Genomic DNA, 22,817 nt, shown 5'->3' with positions numbered 1-22,817 from the left:
CAGTAAAAGTAAATCCGGTCGGGCCGAACACAGCGGACAAGACTCATTCGAGCTGTGTCGCGATATAGCCCAATACAGAGGCGCCGCACACCCCTTATGCTTCACAAACGAAGTAATGGATCATCTAATTCCAGAAGGTTTCAAACCTGTAAATATTGAATCATACGACGGCACACCAGAACCTGCGGTATGGATCGAGGATTTCCTCCTCGACATCCACATGGCCCGCGGTGATAACTTACACGCCATCAAATACCTCCCACTAAAGCTCAAAGGAGCAGCGCGGCATTGGCTTAAAAGATTTCGAGCAGAGTCCATTAGCTGTTGGGAAGATCTGGAAGCCGCATTCCTCGACAACTTTTTAGGGCACTTATGTGCGGCCACCAGATGTCGATGACTTGAGCCACATAATTCAGCAGCCAAAAGAATCGGCCAGGCAATTCTGGACTCGGTTCCTAACAAAGAAAAATCAAATTGTTGACTGTCCAGATGCAGAGGCCCTAGTGGCTTTCAAACACAACATCCGCGACGAATGGCTAGCCAAGCACCTTTGTCAGAAAAAGCCGAAATCTATGGCCGCCCTCACGACACTCATGACCCGCTTTTGTGTGGGAGAAGACAGCTGGCTGGCTCGTAGTAATAACATATCGAAGAACCATGGTACTTCGATACCAAGGACGGCAATAGCAGGTCACGTCGCAACAAACATAAGCGCCGCATTAACAGCGATAATACCGAGGATACGACAGTCAATGCCGGATTCAAAGGCTCTAAACCCGGTCAGCGGAAAAAGCCATTCAAACAAAGTACGCCGGGCCCATCCAGCTTGGACCGTATACTCGATCGCTTGTGTCAAATACACGGCACCCCAGACAAGCCAGCCAATCACACCAATAGGGATTGTTGGGTGTTCAAGCAGGCCGGCAAGTTAACTGCCGAAAACAAGGACAAGGGGCCGCATAGAGATGACGAGGAGGAGACCCGGCAGCCACACAATGGAGGACAGAAGAGGTTTCCTGTAACACCCCGGATGTAACTTACCCAATTTGTACTCCAACTCTTGCCGTTTCTGGCTTCAAGTTATTTTATTTTCTCGGGTTCGGGTCTTTGTCTCCGCGTGTTGTTATCGTTGCCATGCATCTCATATCATGTCTTCATGTGCATTGCATTTGCATACGTGTTCATCTCATGCATTCGAGCATTTTCCCTGTTGTCCGTTTTGCATTCCGGCGCTCCGTTCTCCTCTGGTGGTCATTTCTAGCTTTCTTTCGTGTGTGGGGATTAAACATTTCCGGATTGGACCGAGACTTGCCAAGCGGCCTTGGTTTACTACCGGTAGACCGCCTGTCAAGTTTCGTACCATTTGGACTCTGTTTGATGCTCCAACGGTTAACCGAGGGACCGAAAAGGCCTCGTGTGTGTTGCAGCCCAACACCCTTCCATTTTGGCCCAAAACCCACCTAAAACCTCTCCATCATCTAGAGCGTTCGATCACGATCACGTGGCCGAAAACCGCACCTCATTTGGACACTCCTAGCTCCCTCTATGCCTATATATAGACCCCTTCCCCGAAATCCGGATCTCCTCTCCCCCATAACCCTAAACATTCAGCTCCGCCGTCACCGGACACGTCCGGCCGCGACCGGACGCGTCCACCCGCCGCGCCCAGCCAGCCACAACGTGCCACGTGGCACCCCGGCACCCGCCGCCGCCGCGGCCCGCGGAAGCCCGCGGCCGGCCCTCCTCCACCGCCTCCCGTGCCGCGCCTCCACCGCGCCCCTCGCCGCTCCTCTCCTCCGCGCGCCGCCCAATTCCGCCGGCGCCGCCCCGCCACTCGGCGCCGGCTGCCGCGCCTGTCGGCCGCCTCGCCGGCCACCGCGAGCCCGGCCGCCGCCGACCCCGCCGACATCGTCGCCGGCGCCTCCCCGGCCGGCCCCTCCTCCTCTCAAGGCCCCTCTCCGGCAAGCCCCTGCTCCGGCGAGCTCGAGCGAACTCCGGCCGACGAACCTCGAACTGTGTGCCCCGGATCTGGATCTCGATCTCGACGGTTGACTTTTTGCCCGAAACCCTAGCTCATATGCTCCTGTTCATCGCATCGTAACTTTGCATCCGTAACTCCGTTTTTGGCATATGGCATATCAAAATGTTCGCCTCAGAGAGTACATCATTTCATTCCATTGCATCATTTTTATTTGAGTTCAGCTTGATGCCCGAAATTCTGTTAGAAGAGTGCTACTTGAGATAATTGTCAGATCTGCTACTCCATTTAGATATTTGTCATTTTTGCCATGATTATTGTGTGCATGATATGCCCATGAGCTCTACATATGTTTTGTTAAGGGTTTTGCCATCTTTCCAGAGGTGCAACCCATGTATTTCTTTGATGTGTGTGGTGACGAGAACAAGCTTGCAAAGTGAGGCACTTGGTAATGCTTATTTCAGGGACTTAGCATTTCCACTAAATCCTTGACATGTTTATTTTATATGGCCATATGTTCATGTTGTTTCCTAGTGATCCGTGCCTCTTTTGAGGATGATCAGTAAGGATGTTTTGTTAATCTTGTAGTGCTCTATCTATCCATGTCTTTGGTTGCAATTATGGAGCACACTAGCTTGAGTCAATCGAGCTCTACTTTTGCTACTACATGAATCTGGGCTGATTGTCTACTTGTTAGCGATTTTGCCGAGGATGTTGTAGTTCATCCGTGCATGCTATGCTATTGTTCTTGCCATGTCTAGCTTGCATTTTGTGTATTCTTGATGGGTGTATGCTTAGATTGTCATGACTTGCTCCGTAGTGAGTGCATCGAGCTCGTAAACATGCCTACTTGATATCTGTTTTCAGCATGCTCCAGTTTTCACTAAGTCTGAGAACTGATTATGTTTTTGCCATGTTCACATGCTTGCAATTGTATTTTATGATCCCTTTTGGCTCAAGGTCACTAAGGGACTTTTGTTAAGCTCTTTGAGTAGCTCCATGCCATGCTTTACTTTGCCATGTTCATGTCCTGTAGCATGTAGTTTTGTTGCTCTGAAGAGTGCTACCTGATCTGAAATTCCAGACAAGTGTTAATTTCAGTAAGTCTGAAATCTGTTTGCCATATGCATTTTTTGCCATGCTTGTTTGAACCTGTTAATGGATGATTTGGCCATAGCTCAGTGCTAGACTTTTGTTAAGCATATTGAATACATCCCTTCCATGTATTTTTTGCCATGTTTGGGTGCTGTAGAATGTTCATCTTGTTGCATTTAGACGGCTACTTGCTGTAAATCGCAGACTGGTGTCATATTTGATTTGCTTGCCATTTCCAAACCGTAACTCCGATTCCGGCGTTCTTTATATCGTTTTCAAGCAATTTCATCTCATCTTTCCAGTGGCACACTTGGATTCCCAACTTGAGGCCAGGTTCATGCATTCCTTGTCACATCTTGCATATGCATCCCGCATAGCATATCATCTTTGCATCATATTGTTTGAGCTTTGCACGTGGTTGATTTTGTTCCGTTTGCTTGTTTGTCTTGTTTGGGTAGATCCGGGAGACGAGTTCGCTAACGAGGAGCCCGTTGAGTTTGCTTTCGAGGATCCAGTCAACTCTAACAACTTTGCAGGCAAGATGATCATACCCTCGAAATCACTACTATCTTTGCTTTGCTAGATGCTCGCTCTTTTGCTATGCCAATGCTACGATGCCTACCACTTGTTTTCAAGCCTCCCAAATAGCCATGTCAAAACTCTAACCCACCATGTCCTAGCAAACCATTGATTGGCTATGTTACCGCTTTGCTCAGCCCCTCTTATAGCGTTGCTATTTGCAAGTAAAGATTGGAGGTCGTTCCTTGTTGGAACATTTATTTACTTGTTGGGATACCATTATATTGCCATGTTATCTTAATGCATCTATATACTTGGTAAAGGGTGGAAGGCTCGACCTCTCGCCTAGTGTTTTGTTCCCCTCTTACCGCCCTAGTTTCCGTCATATCGGTGTTATGTTCCCGGATTTTGCGTTCCTTACGCGGTTGGGTTATAATGGGAACCCCTTGATAGTTCGCCTTGATTAAAGCTTTTCCAGCAATGCCCAACCTTGGTTTTACCATTTGCCACCTAGCCTCTTTTTCCCTTGGGTTTCCAGAGCCCGAGGGTCATCTTATTTTAGCCCCCCCTGGGCCAGTGCTCCTTTGAGTGTTGGTCCAAACTAGAGTCCTGTGCAGCGCCCCCTCGGGGAAACTCGAGGTTTGGTTTTAGTTGTATGGAGAGCTCATCTGAGTGTTCCCTGAGAACGAGATATGTGCAGCTCCTATCGGGATGTGTCGGCACATTCGAGCGGTGTTGCTGGTCTTGTTTTAACCTGTCGAAGTGTCTTGAAGAACCGAGGTACGGAGCCTGATCGGAACGTCTCGGGAGGAGGTCTATTCCTTCGTTGACTATGAGAGCTTGTCATGGGCTAAGTTGGGACTCCCCTGCAGGGTTTTGAACTTTCGAAATCCGTGCCCGCGGTTATGGGCAGATGGGAATTTGTTAATGTCTGGTTGTAGATAACTTGAACCTTAACTTAACTAAAATGAATCAACCGTGTGAGTTACCGTGATGGCCTCTTCTCGGCGGAGTCCGGGAAGTGGACACGGTGTTGGAGTAATGTTTGCGCAGGTTGCTCTCTAGTTTCTTGCTCGCGCTTTGCCTCCTCTTCTCGCTCTCTTTTGCGAACAGGATAGCCACCATATTTGCTAGTCGCTTGCTGCAGCCCCACATATATTTATACCTTTTACCTTACCCATAAGCTTAAATAGTCTTGATCGCGAGGGTGCGAGATTGCTGAGTCCCTGTGGCTCACAGATTACTATTACACCAGATGCAGGGCATGATGATTCCGCTCCAGGTGACGCGCTCGAGCTCAAGTGGGAGTTCGACGAGGACTCTCAACGATACTATGTTTCCTTTCCTGATGATCAGTAGTGGTGCCCAGTTGGGGTTGATCGGGACCGTGTCGCATGTTGGGTTATCTTTTATTTTGGCGCCGTAGTCGGGCCATGAGTGTTTGCATGATGTAACGTTATTTATGTACTTGATTGACGTGGCGAGTGTAAGCCAACTATGTTATCTCCCCTTTTATTATCTATATATTACATGGGATGTTGTGAAGACTGTCTAACTTGCGACATATGCCTTCAATGCGATTATGTCTCTAAGTCGTGCCTCGACACGTGGGAGCTATAGTCGCATCGAGGGTGTTACAAGTTGGTAATCAGAGCCTTCCCCGACCTTAGGAGCCCCATTGCTTGATCGTTTTTAGCAGCCGAGTTGTGTCTAGAAAAATGTTTTGAGTCATTTAGGTATTATATATCGGAGAGTTTAGGAATTCTTTTTACTTCCCAGTCTCCTCATAGCTCTGGTAAGGCATCCTGACGTAGAGTTTTGACTCTTCTCTTCTCAAATTTCACTAAAAAACTTTTTAGGATCACGCGGGTATCTTGGAATCGTTCCGATGGTTTTATGACGAGAACATTGTCTTGGTGCCTCCTGTCAGGGGTTTTGTGGAAGTGTCCCGGGGAGTTGAGCTCTGAGGTGTTGTCGTCATAATTTTATCGTTGCAGTTCTGGAATACCTGAGTTTAGTACGCCGACATCGAAAATCTCTTTTATGCAGTTCGTTGGTGAGATAACCTCGACGCCACCCAGTACTGGGGCGGGAGTTCGGGAGTATCGCCATAACTTGTATAACGGATTCTTTTCAAAGGTTGAGGTAGATGGTTTCTGAAGTTTTTCTCGGTTATGTGTTGAAGGATGGATACAGCTGGATGTAGGATTTGCTAGAACTGGGTGAGATATTATGCTTCCCCTGTATCCCCAACACCTGATTGCATAACCGGAAAGGTTCAGGAGTTTCATAGGTGGGAATTCTAGTAGCTCTAGTTCTTCTTCCACGGATAGTTGGTTTGAGATTGGGATTTCTTACCGATTATTCGTTCTTGATCCGTACCTTGTTGATTTATTTCTCTACCTAAATTCTAAGTGGCTTCTCAATTTATGGATATATGACCATTTCAAGAGGAATGCATTCGTTCATTTTGTTCGGATGTGAAGACTATATGTTGCAATTTTCATTCCGTTGGATTCAGCTTCATTTTATCTGTCTATGTGCTAACGGTGGTCAACCTCTTCAGGATGGCTCCTCCAACGTGCACGACTCCGGATCCTGATCTTCCACCACCTCCACCTCCTCCGGAGGCATGGCAAGCTGTGATGGCCGCAACCAATGCAAACACACAGTTGATCATGCAAATTCTCCAAGAGCGCAATCAAGGCAACCAAGGGAACCAAGGCAACAATCAGAATCACTCTACTACACTCAACCAGTTCCTTGCTAACGGGCCAAAGACTTTCAGCAATTGTGTTGAGGCAACCGATGATGACGATTGGCTCGTGGAGCTGTGCAAGCATTTCGAGTGCAGTAACGTCAGGCCTGAGGACTTCGTCAAATTCGCTTCCTTCCAACTCAAAGATCAAGCTGCAGAATGGTTCCAGCAGTACAAGTGTTCCAGAGGTGGACGTGTTATCACCTGGGATGAATTCCGTCAAGATTTCAGAGCTCACCATATCCCTTAGAGCATGGTTGAAAGCAAGCGTGAGGAATTCCGCAACCTGAAGCAAGGCTCTTTGACTGTCTATGACTACAACAAGTTGTTTCAGAAGCTTGCCCGCTTTGCTAAGCAGGACGTCCCTGATGAGAAGAGCATGATATACCAGTTCATGGGTGGTCTCAGAGAAGAAATTCAGCTAGCTCTTGTTCTCTTTGAGCCCTTGAGGTACGATGTGTTCTACAACATGGCATTGAAGCAAGAGGCTGCTCAATTGAGGTGTGATGCTTCCAAGAAGCGAGTCAGAGATGTTACTCCTTCTTCCTCTACTCAAGTGGCCAAGCAGCAGAAGTATTGGCTTCCTCCCCCTCCGCTCCGTCAGTCGTATCAGCAGAAGAGCAAAGGTGGTAGTGGATCTTCCCACCCACCCAACCCTGGCTTTCAGAATAAGACTTCATCAAAAGCTCCAAGATCGAGTGCTCCGTATCACCGTCCGCTTTCAGAGGTCACGTGCAACAAGTGCCAACAGAAGGGTCACTATGCCAACAAGTGTCTCAATCAGAGGCGTCTTCCTCCTCCTCCTGTCAGATCGGCAAGTACAGCTGTGGTCAAGCATAACCCCAAGCACGCCAAGGTCAACTTGATGAATGCAGCTCAGGCAGAGGACTCGTCAGATGTTATCATGGGTAACCTTCCAGTTAACGATATTCCTGCAAAAGTTCTTTTTGACACTGGTGCATCGCATTGTTTCATTTCCAAACCTTTTGCATCGAAGTATGAGTGCGACTATCAGTATCTGCAAAATTCTTTGCAAATCGTGTCACCGGGCAAGCAAATGACAGCTAATTTCTGCGTCCCGGATATTACTATCACGTTGGGCGACTACAAATTTCTAGCTTCTCCTATTGTTCTAGGTGATTCGGATATTGATCTTATTCTCGGAATGGATTAGCTTTCTAAGCACAAGGCACATCTTGACTGTGCAGCCGAGCAGATTCAATTGAATCATTCTTCTGAGGATGTAATTGTCTTTGCCGCTCGTGATGATACTATCCGTCTGTTTTCTCTCAATGAGAAGGGTGAACTGGATGCTATCTCGCAAATTCCAGTCGTTTGCGAATATCAAGACGTCTTTCCAGAAGAGCTTCCAGGAATGCCTCCGCACCGGCTAGTTGAATTCGTTATTGATCTTGAGCCCGGCACGGAACCAGTGTGCAAGCGTCCTTACAAGCTCGGACCAGAAGAGTTGAAGGAGCTGAAGAAGCAACTCGATATTCAAGAGAGAATGGGTCTCATCCGGCCTAGTTCTTCTCCGTGGGGTTGTGGTGTTCTTTTTGTGAAGAAGGATGGAATGGACCGACTTTGTGTTGATTACCGTCCATTGAACAAGAAGACCATCAAGAACAAATACCCACTTCCCAACATCAATGAGCTGTTCGAACAACTCAAAGGTTCCCAAGTATTCTCCAAGCTTGATCTCCGTATGGGTTATCATCAGATTCGAATCCGTGAGCAAGATATTCCCAAGACGGCTTTCAGGAAAAGCTATGGTTCATACGAATACACTGTCATGTCTTTTGGCCTCGTCAATGCTCCTCCGACTTTCTCTCGCATGATGAACTTCATCTTCAACGCCTACACCAATGACTTTGTTTTGGTCTATCTCGACGACATTCTGGTTTTCTCGAAGAACAAGGAAGATCATGCCAAGCACTTGCGTTTGGTTCTTGATAAGCTCAGGGAACACCAGTTCTACGCCAAGTTCTCCAAGTGTGAATTTTGGCTCGATGAGGTTCTTTATCTTGGTCATATCAGCTCTGCCAAGGGCATTGCGGTGAATCCTAAGAAGGTGTCTGCAATTGTGAATTGGGAACCTCCTCAGAACATGAAGCAACTCCGTAGCTTCCTCGGTCTCGCAAGCTACCGTCGAAGATTCGTTGAAAACTTTTCTAAGATCGTGAAGCCTCTCTCTAACCTTCTCCAGAAGCACGTCAAGTACGTTTGGTCTTCGAAGTGTGACATTGCTTTCAACACTTTGAAAGAGAAATTGATCACTGCTCCAGTTCTGACTCCGCCTGATGAATCCAAGCCGTACGAGGTCTTTTGTGATGCCTCTCTCCAAGGTCTTGGCGCAGTATTGATGCAAGAGAAGAAAGTTGTTGCTTATACCTCTCGCCAATTGAAGCCCAATGAGAAGAACTACCCCACTCATGATCTCGAGTTGGCGGCAGTTGTGCACGCTCTTTTGACTTGGAGACATCTCTTATTGGGAAGAAAAGTAGACATTTTCACTGACCACAAGAGTCTCAAGTACATCTTCACTCAGCCTAATCTCAAGCTCAGGCAAACTCGATGGGTCGAAATGATTCAAGAGTATAATCCGAGTATCGAGTATACTCCAGGCAAGGCCAATGTGATTGCTGATGCATTGAGCAGGAAGGCTTATTGCAACAGTCTGATTCTCAAGCCTTATCAACCCGAGCTTTGTGAAGCTTTCCGCAAACTTAATCTGCAAGTTGTTCCTCAAGGTTTCCTCGCCAACCTTCAAGTCTCTCCTACCTTGGAAGACCAGATTCGCCAAGCCCAGCTTCTTGATGCTATGGTGAAAAAGGTGAAGATTGGGATTGCCAAGAGTCAACCCAAGTACAAGTGCTACCACCTTGACGACAAGGACACTCTCTTCTTCGAGGATCGTATTGTTGTGCCCAAAGGTGACCTTCGTAAAGTGATCATGAACGAGGCTCACAATTGTCTCCTCTCCATCCACCCTGGGAGCACGAAGATGTATCAGGACCTCAAGCAGGCTTATTGGTGGACTCGAATGAAGCGAGAGATTGCTCAATTCGTGAATGAATGTGAGGTCTGCAGAAGAGTGAAGGCAGAACACCAAAGGCCAGCTGGTCTCCTCCAACCTCTTACCATTCCAGAATGGAAGTTTGACCACATTGAGATGGACTTCGTGACTGGGTTTCCAAAGTCCAAGCGTGGCAATGATGCTATATTCGTTGTCATCGACAAACTCACCAAACTGGCTCATTTTCTGCCTATCAAAGAGTCAATCACTGCAGCTCAATTGGCGGAGCTCTATACCTCTCGAATTGTCTCTCTGCATGGTATTCCACAAGTGATCTCTTCAGACCGTGGCAACATCTTTACCTCCAAGTTTTGGGATTCTTTTCAGAAGGCCATGGGCACGAACATCCGCTTTAGCACAGCTTTCCATCCTCAAACTAGCGGTCAAGTCGAGCGTGTTAATCAGATTCTTGAAGATATGCTCAGGGCTTGTGTGATCTCCTTCGGCATGAAGTGGGAGGATTGTCTTCCTTATGCTGAATTCTCCTACAACAACAGTTTTCAAGCAAGTTCGGGCAAGGCCCCATTTGAAATTCTGTATGGTAGGAAGTGCCGTACCCCTCTCAACTGGTCTGAAACCGGTGAACGTCATCTTCTCGGAAATGACTTAATCACAGAGGCAGAGGAAATGTGCAAAGTCATTCGAGATAACCTCAAAGCAGCCCAATCCCGCCAGAACAGCTACTATGATAGTAAGCATCGTGATTTGGCTTTCGAGATCGGAGATCATGTTTACCTCCGCGTCTCTCCTATGAAAGGTACTCGTCGCTTCGGTATCAAAGGGAAGCTTGCCCCCATATACGTGGGACCTTTCAAGATTGTCAGCAAGAGAGGCGATCTCGCCTATCAACTTGAGCTTCCTTCAAACTTTGCAAATGGTCATGATGTGTTCCATTTCTCTCAGCTTCGAAAGTGCTTCAAGACTCCTGACCGCACTGTCAACTTCAAGGACATTGAGCTCCAAGAAGACCTCTCTTATCATGTGCACCCCGTTGCTATTCTTGAAGAGACTGAACGCAAGACTCGCAACAAGTCAATCAAATTCTTCAAAGTCAGGTGGTCACACCATTCCGACCGTGAAGCTACCTGGGAACGCGAGGATCACCTCCATTCTGAGTACCCGGCGTTCTTTCAGTCCTAGATCTCGGGATGAGATCCTTTCCTAGTGGTGGAGTGTTGTAACACCCCGGATGTAACTTACCCAATTTGTACTCCAACTCTTGTCGTTTCTGGCTTTAAGTTATTTTATTTTCTTGGGTTCGGGTCTTTGTCTCTATGTGTTGTTATCATTGTCATGCATCTCATATCATGTCTTCATGTGCATTGCATTTGCATACGTGTTCATCTCATGCATTCAAGCATTTTCCCCGTTGTCCGTTTTGCATTCCGGCGCTCCGTTCTCCTCCGGTGGTCATTTCTAGCTTTCTTTCGTGTGTGGGGATTAAACATTTCTGGATTGGACCGAGACTTGCCAAGCGGCCTTGGTTTACTACCGGTAGACCGCCTGTCAAGTTTCGTACCATTTGGACTTCGTTTGATGCTCCAACGGTTAACCGAGGGACCGAAAAGGCCTCGTGTGTGTTGCAGCCCAACACCCCTCCATTTTAGCCCAAAACCCACCTAAACCCTCTCCATCATCAAGAGCGTTCGATCACGATCGCGTGGCTGAAAACCGCACCTCATTTGCACACTCCTAGCTCCCTCTATGCCTATATATAGACCCCTTCCCCGAAATCGGGATCTCCTCTCCCCCCTAACCCTAAAAATTCAGCTCCGCCGTCATCGGACACGTCCGGCTGCGACCGGACGCATCCACCCGCCGCGCCCAGCCAGCCACAACGTGCCACGTGGCACCCCGGTGCTCGCCGCCGCTGCGGCCCGCGGAAGCCCGCGGCCGGCCCTCCTCCACCGCCTCCCGGCCCTCCTCCACCGCCTCCCGGGCCGCGCCTCCACCGCGCCCCGCGCCGCTCCTCTCCTCCGCGCGCCGCCCGAGTCCGCCGGCGCCGCCCCGCCACTCGACGCCGGCCGCCGCGCCGCCTCGCCCGTCGGCCGCCTCGCCGGCCACCGCGCGCCCGGCCGCCGCCGACCCCGCCGACCTCGTCGCCGGCGCCTCCCCGGTCGGCCCCTCCTCCTCTCAAGGCCCCTCTCCGGCAAGCCCCTGCTCCGGCGAGCTTGAGCGAACTCCGGCCAACGAACCTCGAACCGCGTGCCCTGGATCTGGATCTGGATCCCGACGGTTGACTTTTTGCCCGAAACCCTAGCTCATATGATCCTGTTCATCGCATCGTAACTTTGCATCCGTAACTCCGTTTTTGGCATATAGCATATAAAAATGTTCGTCTCAGAGAGTACATCATTTTATTCCATTGCATCATTTTCATTTGAGTTCATCTTGAGGCCCGAAATGCTGTTAGAAGAGTGCTACTTGAGATAATTGTCAGATCTGCTACTCCATTTAGATATTTGTCATTTTTGCCATGATTATTGTGTGCATGATATGCCCATGAACTCTACATATGTTTTGTTAAGGGTTTTGCCATCTTTCTAGAGGTGCATGTGGTGACTAGCACAAGCTTGCAAAGTGAGTCACTTGGTAATGCTGATTTCAGGGACTTAGCATTTCCACTAAGTCCTTGACCTGTTTATTTTATATGGCCATATGTTCATGTTGTTTCCTAGTGATCCGTGCCTCTTTTGAGGATGATCAGTAAGGATGTTTTGTAAATCTTGTAGTGATCTATCCATCCATGTCTTTGCTTGCAATTATGGAGCACCCTAGCTTGAGTCAATCGAGCTCTACTTTTGCTACTTCGTGAATCTGGGCAGATTGTCTACTTGTTAGCGATTTTGCCGAGGATGTTGTAGTTCATCCGTGCATGCTATGCTATTGTTCTTGCCATGTCTAGCTTGAATTTTATGTATTCTTGATGGGTGTATGCTTAGATTGTCATGAATTGCTCCGTAGTGAGTGCATCGAGCTCGTAAACATGCCTACTTGATATCTGTTTTCAGCACGCTCCAGTTTTCACTAAGTCTGAGAACTGATTATGTTTTTGCCATGTTCACATGCTTGCAATTGTATTTTCTGATCCCTTTTGGCTCAAGGTCACTAAGGTACTTTTGTTAAGCTCTTTGAGTAGCTCCATGCCATGCTTTACTTTGCCATGTTCAGGTCCTGTAGCATGTAGTTTTGTTGCTCCAAAGAGTGCTACCTGATCTGAAATTCCAGACAAGTGTTAATTTCACTAAGTCTGAAATCTGTTTGCCATATGCATTTTTTGCCATGCTTCTTTGAACCTGTTAATGGATGATTTGGCCGTAGCTCAGTGCTAGACTTTTGTTAAGCATCTTGAATACATCCCTGCCATTTATTTTGTTGCCATGTTTGGGTGCTGTAGCATGTTCATCTTGTTGCATTTAGATGGCTACTTGCTGTAAATCGCAGACTGGTGTCATATTTGATTTGCTTGCCATTTCCAAACCGTAACTCCGATTCCGGCATTCTTTATATCGTTTTCAAGAGATTTAATCTCATCTTTCCAGTGGCACACTTGGATTCCCATGTTGATGCCAGGTTCATGCATTCCTTGTCACATCTTGCATATGCATCCCGCATCGCATCCCACATAGCATATCATCTTTGCATCATATTGTTTGAGCTTTGCCCGTGGTTGATTGTGTTCCGTTTGCTTGTTTGTCTTGTTTGGGTAGAGCCGGGAGACGAGTTCGCTACGAGTTCGCTAACGAGGAGCCCGTTGAGTTTGCTTTCGAGGATCCAGTCAACTCTGACAACTTTGCAGGCAAGATGATCATACCCTCGAAATCACTACTATCTTTGCTTTGCTAGATGCTCGCTCTTTTGCTATGCCAATGCTACGATGCCTACCACTTGCTTTCAAGCCTCCCAAATAGCCATGTCAAACCTCTAACCCACCATGTCCTAGCAAACCGTTGATTGGCTATGTTACCGCTTTGCTCGACCCGTCTTATAGCGTTGCTAGTTGCAAGTGAAGATTGGAGACCGTTCCTTATTGGAACATTACTTACTTGTTGGGATATCATTATATTGCCATGTTATCTTAATGCATCTATATACTTGGTAAAGGGTGGAAGGCTCGGCCTCTCGCCTAGTGTTTTGTTCCACTCTTGCCGCCCTAGTTTCCGTCATATCGGTGTTATGTTCCCGGATTTTGCGTTCCTTACGCGGTTGGGTTATAATGGGAACCCCTTGATAGTTCGCCTTGATTAAAGCTTTTCCAGCAATGCCCAACCTTGGTTTTACCATTTGCCACCTAGCCTCTTTTTCCCTTGGGTTTCCGGAGCCCGAGGGTCATCTTATTTAAACCCCCCGGGCCAGTGCTCCTCTGAGTGTTGGTCCAAACTAGAGTCCTGTGCAGCGCCCCCTCGGGGAAACTCGAGGTTTGGTTTTAGTTGTATGGAGAGCTCATCTGAGTGTGCCCTGAGAACGAGATATGTGCAGCTCCTATCGGGATTTGTCGGCACATTCGGGCGGTGTTGCTGGTCTTGTTTTAACTGTCGAAGTGTCTTGAAGAACCGAGATACCGAGTCTGATCGGAACGTCTCGGGAGGAGGTCTATTCCTTCGTTGACCGTGAGAGCTTGTCATGGGCTAAGTTGGGACTCCCCTGCAGGGTTTGAACTTTCGAAAGCCGTGCCCGCGGTTATGGGCAGATGGGAATTTGTTAATGTCCGGTTGTAGATAACTTGAACCTTAACTTAACTAAAATGAATCAACCGTGGTGTGTTACCGTGATGGCCTCTTCTCTCGGAGTCCGGGAAGTGGACACGGTGTTGGAGTAATGTTTGCGCAGGTTGCTCTCTAGTTTCTCGCTCGCGCTTTGCCTCCTCTTCTCGCTCTCTTTTGCGAAGTTAGCCACCATATTGCTAGTCGCTTGCTGCAGGCCCACATATATTTACCTTGCCTTACCTATAAGCTTAAATAGTCTTGATCGCGAGGGTGCGAGATTGCTGAGTCCCTGTGGCTCACTGTGGCTCACAGATTACTATTACACCAGATGCAGGGCCTGATGATTCCGCTCCAGGTGACGCGCTCGAGCTCAAGTGGGAGTTCGACGAGGACTCTCAATGATACTATGTTTCCTTGCCTGATGATCAGTAGTGGTGCCCAGTTGGGGGTGATCGGGACCGTGTCGCATGTTGGATTATCTTTTATTTTGGCGTCGTAGTCGGGCCATGAGTGTTTGGATGATGTAATGTTATTTATGTACTTGATTGACGTGGCGAGTGTAAGCCAACTATGTTATCTCCCCTTTTATTATCTATATATTACATGGGATGTTGTGAAGACTGTCTAACTTGCGACATATGCCTTCAATGCGATTATGTCTCTAAGTCGTGCCTCGACACATGGGAGCTATAGTCGCATCGAGGGTGTTACATTTCCCCCACAAGTGCGGACGGTGAACATGATATACGCAACCCACATCCCCAAGAGGGAGCGGAAGCGTGCGCTCAGGGACGTATATGCGTTGGAGCGAGTCGCCCCAAAGTTCAACCCATGGTCCTCCTATCCGATCACTTTCAATCGCGGGGACCACCCCACTAGTATCCGTCATGGCGGATTCGCCGCACTGGTTCTGGACCCAATCATTTACGGATTTCACCTCACTCGAGTCCTTATGGATGGCGGCAGCATCCTGAACCTGCTTTATCAGGACACAATGCGCAAAATGGGTATAGACCCCTCAAGGATCAAACTCACAAAAACGACCTTTAAAGGCGTCATTCCAGGCATAGAGGCCCATTGCACAGGCTCAATTACACTGGAAGTGGTCTTTGGATCCCCGGATAACTTCCAAAGCAAAGAGTTAATCTTCGATATAGTCCCGTTCCGCAGTGGTTAGCATGCACTGCTCGGGCGAACCGCATTTGCGAGATTCAATGCGGTACCGCATTATGCATACCTCAATCTCAAGATGCCAGGCCCTCGCGGGGTTATTATAGTCAATGGAAACACAGAGTGTTCTCTCCGAACAGAGGAGCACACTGCGGCCCTCGCAGCAGAAGCGCAAAGCAGCCTCTCAAGGCAATCAACCAGTTCGGCGTTTCAACACCCGGACATCTTCGAGCGCACTAGGAGAAATCGGCAAATAGACCGCCTAGCGCGATCTGAGCTCGCGTAGCAATGCGGCCCCCACCCCAGTCCCAGCCAAACGGCGAAACTCGTGCCACGCGTACATACTTACGCATTAAAAATACCATGGGCACATGTGGGGAGGGGGAGCACAACTGCGGCACGCCCCAAGACGCGGCTTAAACCGCACTATGGGCTTCCCATTTGGTTATTTTTGTCTTTTTTCAGGACCTTAATCTCTGGAAACACTGTCCGACAGCACTATTGCCGAACACATGATGCAGCAACCAAGGAGGCAGAAAGCTATGTCACACCACGGAATTTCCAGGTGGATTACAATAACGAGCGAAATATTTGATTTAATATTGTTCCTCAGCTTGCCCTTGGAATGGACATAGTCCTACTCTTTGCTTATCACACCATCTGTATCATTCTGCTTTAACGCACCTTTTTGAATAAACAATCCATAACATTACGACTATTATTGCATTCTTGTCATATATATATATGTGTGTGTGTGTGTGTGTTGATTAATGACGCCTTGCAACCGTACACTTTGGTACGGCCAATACACCAGGGGCTTACGTACCCCACAATATGGTGTGAAAAGTCCGAACACTTTCCCAAGTGCGGCACCCCGAACTTATAGCACTATATGCATCAGCTCTGAATCATGTCTTTGGTCAAATGTTGGGTTTGCCCAGCTCCTATGTTTTGGTACCTTACGTTCCGCTCTATCGGCTAAGGTAGCTCTAGGAGAACTACTGCGATTGTGCCCCGGTTCTTCCGGGCTTAGCACCTCAGTAGAGAAAGCTAAAACTCATTGTCATGATAAGGCGAGAGACTGGTCGCTGTTCGGCGAGGTTTTCGAGTCCCTAAAGACTTATGCCGCTTAGAGCGAGGGGCTGGCCCTGTCCGGCTTAAAGGCGTGTATCGCGCCCCGAATTCGGCCTTCCGAATACCAGGGGCTTCGCCGGAATTTAAAATTATATAATTCTATGGCTAAGTGAGAGTGATAAAGCATTATTAGTCTAGTTGCCTTGTTCGTTGTGCTGAGCACCTCCCTCGAAGGACCCAAACATGGGAACAAGAGTGCTCAGGTTTATCCCGAACACCCCACACTCGTGGCATGAGGGCAGAAGCCGAGGACTAGCCATCTCTCAGATTGGATAAACAGCCAAACAGAAGGTAATATTTTAAATTCACACAAGCCTTGCATAGCGCAAATGAAACAAGTTTTCATCATATAGGATCACACGAGCAAGTTTACTCAAATATTACATCCTTGGAACATTCGTCCACTACAATATGGGCACCCTTCAGGACACCCTCATAATAAATTTCGGGGGTGCGATGCTCCTTGCGCTGCGGCGGCCCTTCCTCGATCAGCTTCACGGCGTCTAGCTTGGCCCACTGCACCTTCACACGGGCAAAAGCCCGGCGTGGACCTTCGATGCAGACGGACCGCTTGACGTCCTCCAGCCGTGGACAGGCATCCACAAGCTGCCTCACCAGGCCGAAGTAGCTGTTCAGAAGGGTGTCGCTAGGCCACAGCCGGACTATAAAGCCCTTCATGGCCTGTTCGGCCGCCTTGTGCAGCTCGACAAGCTGCTTCAGTTGATCGCTCAGAGGCATCGGGTGTTCGGTCCCAGTATACTGAGACCAGAACAGATTCTCCGACGAGCTTCCCTCCTCGGCTTGATAAAACTGTGCGGCATCCGACACGCTGCGGGGCAAATCTGCGAATGCTCCTGGAGAGCTCCGAATTCGGGTAAGTAATCTATAATTTACTTTTACATGCTTGCTCTACATATAGAATGCCTTACCCGCTGCTATCCTCCTCATTGCGTCAATCTCCTGGAGGGCCTTTTGGGCTTCGGCCTTGGCACTTTTTGCGCTCTCGACGGCCGCGGCAAGCTCAGACTCTCGCGTCCTCGAGTCAAGCTCCAACGCCTCGTGCTTCGTCACGAGAGCCTGGAGCTCTTGCTGCACCTCGCCCACTCGAGCCTCTTTCTTTTCTCACTCGGTGCTCTCCTTGGCCGCTTTATCTTCGGCCTCGGACAACGCTTGCTTTAGGGTCGCCACTTCGGTCGTGGCCCTGGCAAATTCATGATGATCCTGTCATTTTGCAATCGCACTCTTTTTATACATATCCACGGACTAGGTACTACTTACCTTTGTTCTCCTCGAGCTGCCTCTTGGCAAGGCTGAGCTCATCCTGGGACCCTTTCAGGTCCTGATTCAGCACGGCGACTTCCGCAGTCAGTGCGGCGGACGCCAGCAGCGAAGCCTGCATATGCATATTGACATACTCATATTAGAGTCATGCGATATTGTTTGATCCTCTGTTCGGCTTTTCTTTGTGAACACCGAACAGAGCATCAGGGGCTTCTGTCTATGCGGTAATATTTTCCTATATTTTAAACACTTACCTCAAAGCCTGTTAGAAGGCTAGCACAAGCTTCAGTCAATCCACTTTTGGCAGACTGAACCTTCTGGATCACCGCACTCATGATAGTGCGGTGCTCCTCGTCGATGGAAGCGCTACGAAGCGCTTCCAGCAGAATGTCCGGCGCCTCTAGATGGACAGAGTTCACCGGTACAGGCGTCTCGCCCCTCTTAGAAGGAGGCCGCCTGCCCGAGTCCGGAACCACTGGAGGTTCCGGCGCGGTGTTCGGCTGAGGGCCGAACTCGGAGCTCTCATGGGCTTTGTCCCCTCGGCTCCCGGAGTCCGGGAGGCCGCCTTGAGGCGCCTCCGGGACTATCTCCCCTCGGCCTGGTGCCTCAAGAGACAGCACCTCGGCGTCGTCCGCAAGATGAGGGGAGGTGGCGGTTGGGACTGGATCGCTATCCATATCCGACGAACCCAAGGAGTCGTCCGATGATACATCGATACAGGCTCGGGGCGGCCTACATAATCATATTTCGGCGTTAGGTGAAGTAGTGAGACAAAGGAATACTATGACTTACTTTGGTATTCGAATACTTACGACTTCCCCAGGGGCTTGGCCCAAGGCAGCCACTCGTCTTCGCTGTCGGCGGCGGTGGTAGAGCAGTCCGGAAGGAGAGTTCTCGCCTTCATGGACCCTTCGGCCTCCCCAGTTGGGGCGGCCTTCCTTTTCTTGTCTCCCCCGTCTAGAGGGGGCATCTTCTTCTGCCTCCTCGTCTTCGGGGGAGGATTGGTCCGTAGAGTCCTCGGACGGTGAGTCCGACGACGCCTGGCGTCGGGAACTCTTTTGGGTTCCCTTGGCCTCCTTGGTCTTCTCCGGCACCATATAAGGAGCCGGAGTCAGCATCTTCGCCAGAAGAGCGTCTGCTGGGTCTTCGGGCAAAGGAGCCGGAGAGTCGATCTGTCCTGCCGTCTCCTGCCAGTCCTATCAAAGGTATGGGAGCTTAGATCCCGCATGGAGTCAATCTATAAATAATAAGTATCCTGTGAGAGGTAAAGCAGCTTACCGCTCTGGCTTGGCGCTTTGCGCTGAATTAGCGATCCTCAATAATGGGAGGGGGGACCTCGGCGCTCTTGAATAGCACCCTCCAGGCATCTTCGTGAGTTGTGTCGAAGAGCCTGTTCAGAGTTCGGTGCTGCGCCGGGTCGAACTCCCACAAGTTGAAGTCCCGTTGTTGGCACGGGAGGATCCGGCGGTGGAGCATGACCTGGACTACGTTGACGAGCTTGAGCTTCTTGTTCACCATGTTTTGGATACATGTTTGGAGTCCGGTCAGCTCTCCCGAGCTACCCCAATACAGGCCCTTCTCTTGCCAAGAAGTGCGCCCTGTGGAGAAGCCAGATCGGAACACGGGGGCCGCTACCCATGCAGGGTCACGTGGCTCGGTGATGTAGAACCACCCCGATTGCCACCCCTTTATAGTCTCCACGAAGGAGCCCTCGAGCCATGTGATGTTGGGCATCTTGCCCACCATGGCGCCGCCGCACTCCGCCTGGCGGCCGCTCACTACCTTCGGCTTGACATTGAAAGTCTTCAGCCATAAGCCGAAGTGGGGCTTGATGCGGATGAAAGCCTCGCACACGACGATAAACGCCGAGATGTTGAGGATGAAGTTCGGGGCCAGATCGTGGAAATCCAGGCCGTAGTAGAACATCAGCCCCCTGACAAATGGGTGGAGAGGAAATCCCAGTCCGCGGAGGAAATGGGTGAGGAACACTACCCTCTCATGGGGCCTGGGGGTGGGGATGAGCTGCCCCTCTTCTGGGAGCCGGTGCGCGATGTCGTCGGGCAAGTATCCGGCTCTCCTCAGCTTCTTGATGTGTCCCTCCGTGACGGAGGAGACCATCCATCTGCCTCCCACTCTGGACATGGTTGTAGAAGGTCGAGGTGGGAAATGTGAACTTGGGCGCTAGAGCTCGAGTGCGCAAGAGTGGATGAGCATGGAGGAAGAAGGCGTGGGTAGAAAAAGGTTAAACCTTGTCCCTTTAAATGGGCGGACGAAACTATGCGTCCCCACTAGCCTGGTAAAACTCGCTTGTTCCCCAAGCGCCATAATCGATGGCACAGTTGGGTTACCCACACCCGTATTGATGAGAATCCCGTGACAAGGGGACACGATCTCTGCTTTGACAAGACGTGTCAAAAAACTGCCTCGCGTTATGTGTGGGCCTAGTTAAAGGAAACGGTTCGAATAATCACCGGGCCGCGACATAATGTCGTGTTGCCAAAATAAGTCAGCAAATTGGATTTGTGGAAATATTATTCTCTCTACGGTGGTATGTGGAACTTATTTTGCAGGGTCGGACACTATCCTTATATTCAAATTCTTCCGTGGTATATTCGGAGGAGGAACCCGCCTTGCAATGCCGAAGACAATACTGCACGCCGGACTCATCGTCATTGAAAGCCTGGTTCAGGGGCTACTATGGGAGTCCTGGATTAGGGGGTCTCCAGACAGCCGGACTATATCCATTGGCCGGACTGTTGGACTATGAAGATACAAGATTGAAAACTTCGTCCCGTATCCCGATGGGACTCTCCTTGGCGTGGAAGGCAAGCTTGGCAATACGGATATGTAGATCTCCTTCCTTGTAATCAACCTTGTGTAACCCTAACCTCTCTGGTGTCTGTATAAACCGGAGGGTTTTAGTCCGTAGGACAACATACAATCATACCATAGGCTAGCTTCTAGGGTTTAGCCTCTCCGATCTCGTGGTGGATCTACTCTTGTACTACCCATATCATCAATATTAATCAAGCCGGACGTAGGGTTTTACCTCCATCAAGAGGGCCCGAACCTGGGTAAAACATTGTGTCCCCTGCCTCCTGTTACCATCCGCCGTAGACGTACAGTTCGGGACCCCCTACCCGAGATCCGCCGGTTTTGACACCGACAGTCACCATGGACAAAGCACGCTCTAGAGTTTTTACTGAGGTAATCTCATGTCTACCGCGTAGTACTTCGTAGATAGAGTGTTACTACGGTAAATAAACGGGCAGAGACAAACTGAGCTGATTAAACCAAGGTCCACAAGTTTGCTGTTGCAAGCTTGGGCACACTCCAGAAATTAAACCAGAGAGGGTAAAAGGTAAATTTGATTTCTGGGAGGCTTAGGGTAGAAAGGACTACGGTCCTGGTAATTTTGAGGTCATTAGGTCAAGTATTTAGCATAGTTGCTGTACAACTGCCAAATCTGACCCAGAAATTAAAAAATGAAGGAGCACTCACTAGGAGTGAGGGATTAAGCTAAAACATGTCAAAGCCTGACGATTTGTACATACCATGATGATGTAAAAAGTTCATACCAAATGGACTTACCCAAATGGTACTTCCTTCACAGGTATCATTTCTGTCCAAAAACTTCAGAGAAATCCTCAGGGTAGTTGGCTAGATGAAATGAGCCACAATCTTGTGGAGATAGGTAATATGTATAGGAGAAGCCCTGGGAATATTTTCGGCCATAATGGAGCAAGATAAGATGCATTTTCTTCACAAACTGTAAAATTGGACAGAAACCAAGAATTACTCTTGTGATCACATAGTTCAATGAAATGAACTGAATTTGGGTGGAGGCTAATGATTTGAGATACTTGAGACGATGGAAAAGTTTCATACCATTTGGAAACTCTATGAAGGTACTTCCTTCACAAAGTTGCATTCTGGTCAGAAACTTTCAAAAATAGCACAAGGAGCTAGGATGAATGGATTGGACTCATATTTGGCATCCATGTGTTATTTATCAAGGTTAATCACCCTGCCAAATTGCAGCTCCATTGGAATTAGTAATAATGCACTTCCTTTGCAAAATTTCAGAGAAGGCATAAACTTGCATTGGATCATGTGCCAAATTTTTGAACTGCGGAACATGAGATGAGGATGCAACTATTGATTATATAGCAAGGACAAGCTCCGTAATTTATGTGGGAGTTTTCCCTGTTAGAAAAATAGTAGTTCCTTTGGAAAATGGCAGAAATGCAATATTGGCATTAAATAGGAAAAGGCAATTTTCCTTATTTAATTATGTCCAATATATTTTCCAGAGCTTGGATTAGGCATAAGTATCAACTCCACCAATTCTCATGAATTTAGGAGATGGCTAGCTATGCCTTTGGATTTTATTCCTCAAAAAAGCAAGAAAAGGAATAAATCACAATTCCAAAAATATTGCATGGGACTTAGCAATATTTTTGCATATGCAAGGTTCAGAAAGGTAGAATGGTCTCTGGGAACAATTGGAATGATCAACAGATCAAGGAAAATGATGGCTCCTTTGTAAGCACAAAGGGCATATCCAAATTCCAACAATTTGGAATTAGGGTTCGAGAGGGTTTGAGATGATGCATATGAGGTCTTGCCCACTAAAAAAGACATGAGCAAGGTTTTGAAAGGTTGAAATGACAAGAAATCTCAGAGTCATCCAACAAACTTAGGAGAAAGATTTTGAAGATGAGTGCCAGGAAGGAATAACAGCACAAAAATTGATAACCCAATTTTGGGGCTGTTACAAAACTTCCTCGGTGATTGTTCGATTTATGAAAGGCGCGAATCACGACATAAGGAAAACATTGTACAAATTTTACCAGGGCATGGTGAGGCCATACCATGGCACCACGCCAGGCGTCATGCTTTCCAGCCATGTGTTTCATTTTTTGTATAGTTGTTAACCGAGGAAAGGACATGTTTATGGTTGACTATTCCCACACATTTCCTTGAAATATCTGCCCATTCCTTGGAAAAGGCATGAGAATGTACTAAATTAGATGAGCATGGTTTTCCAGACCATTCTTGTGCACCTTTTGATGCACCGATTATTCGAATTTGAATTAT

This window comes from Triticum urartu, chromosome 4 (genome assembly GCF_003073215.2).
Source record: "Triticum urartu cultivar G1812 chromosome 4, Tu2.1, whole genome shotgun sequence".
Lineage (NCBI taxonomy): Eukaryota > Viridiplantae > Streptophyta > Magnoliopsida > Poales > Poaceae > Triticum > Triticum urartu.
Note: the sequence above shows the minus strand (reverse complement) of the source record.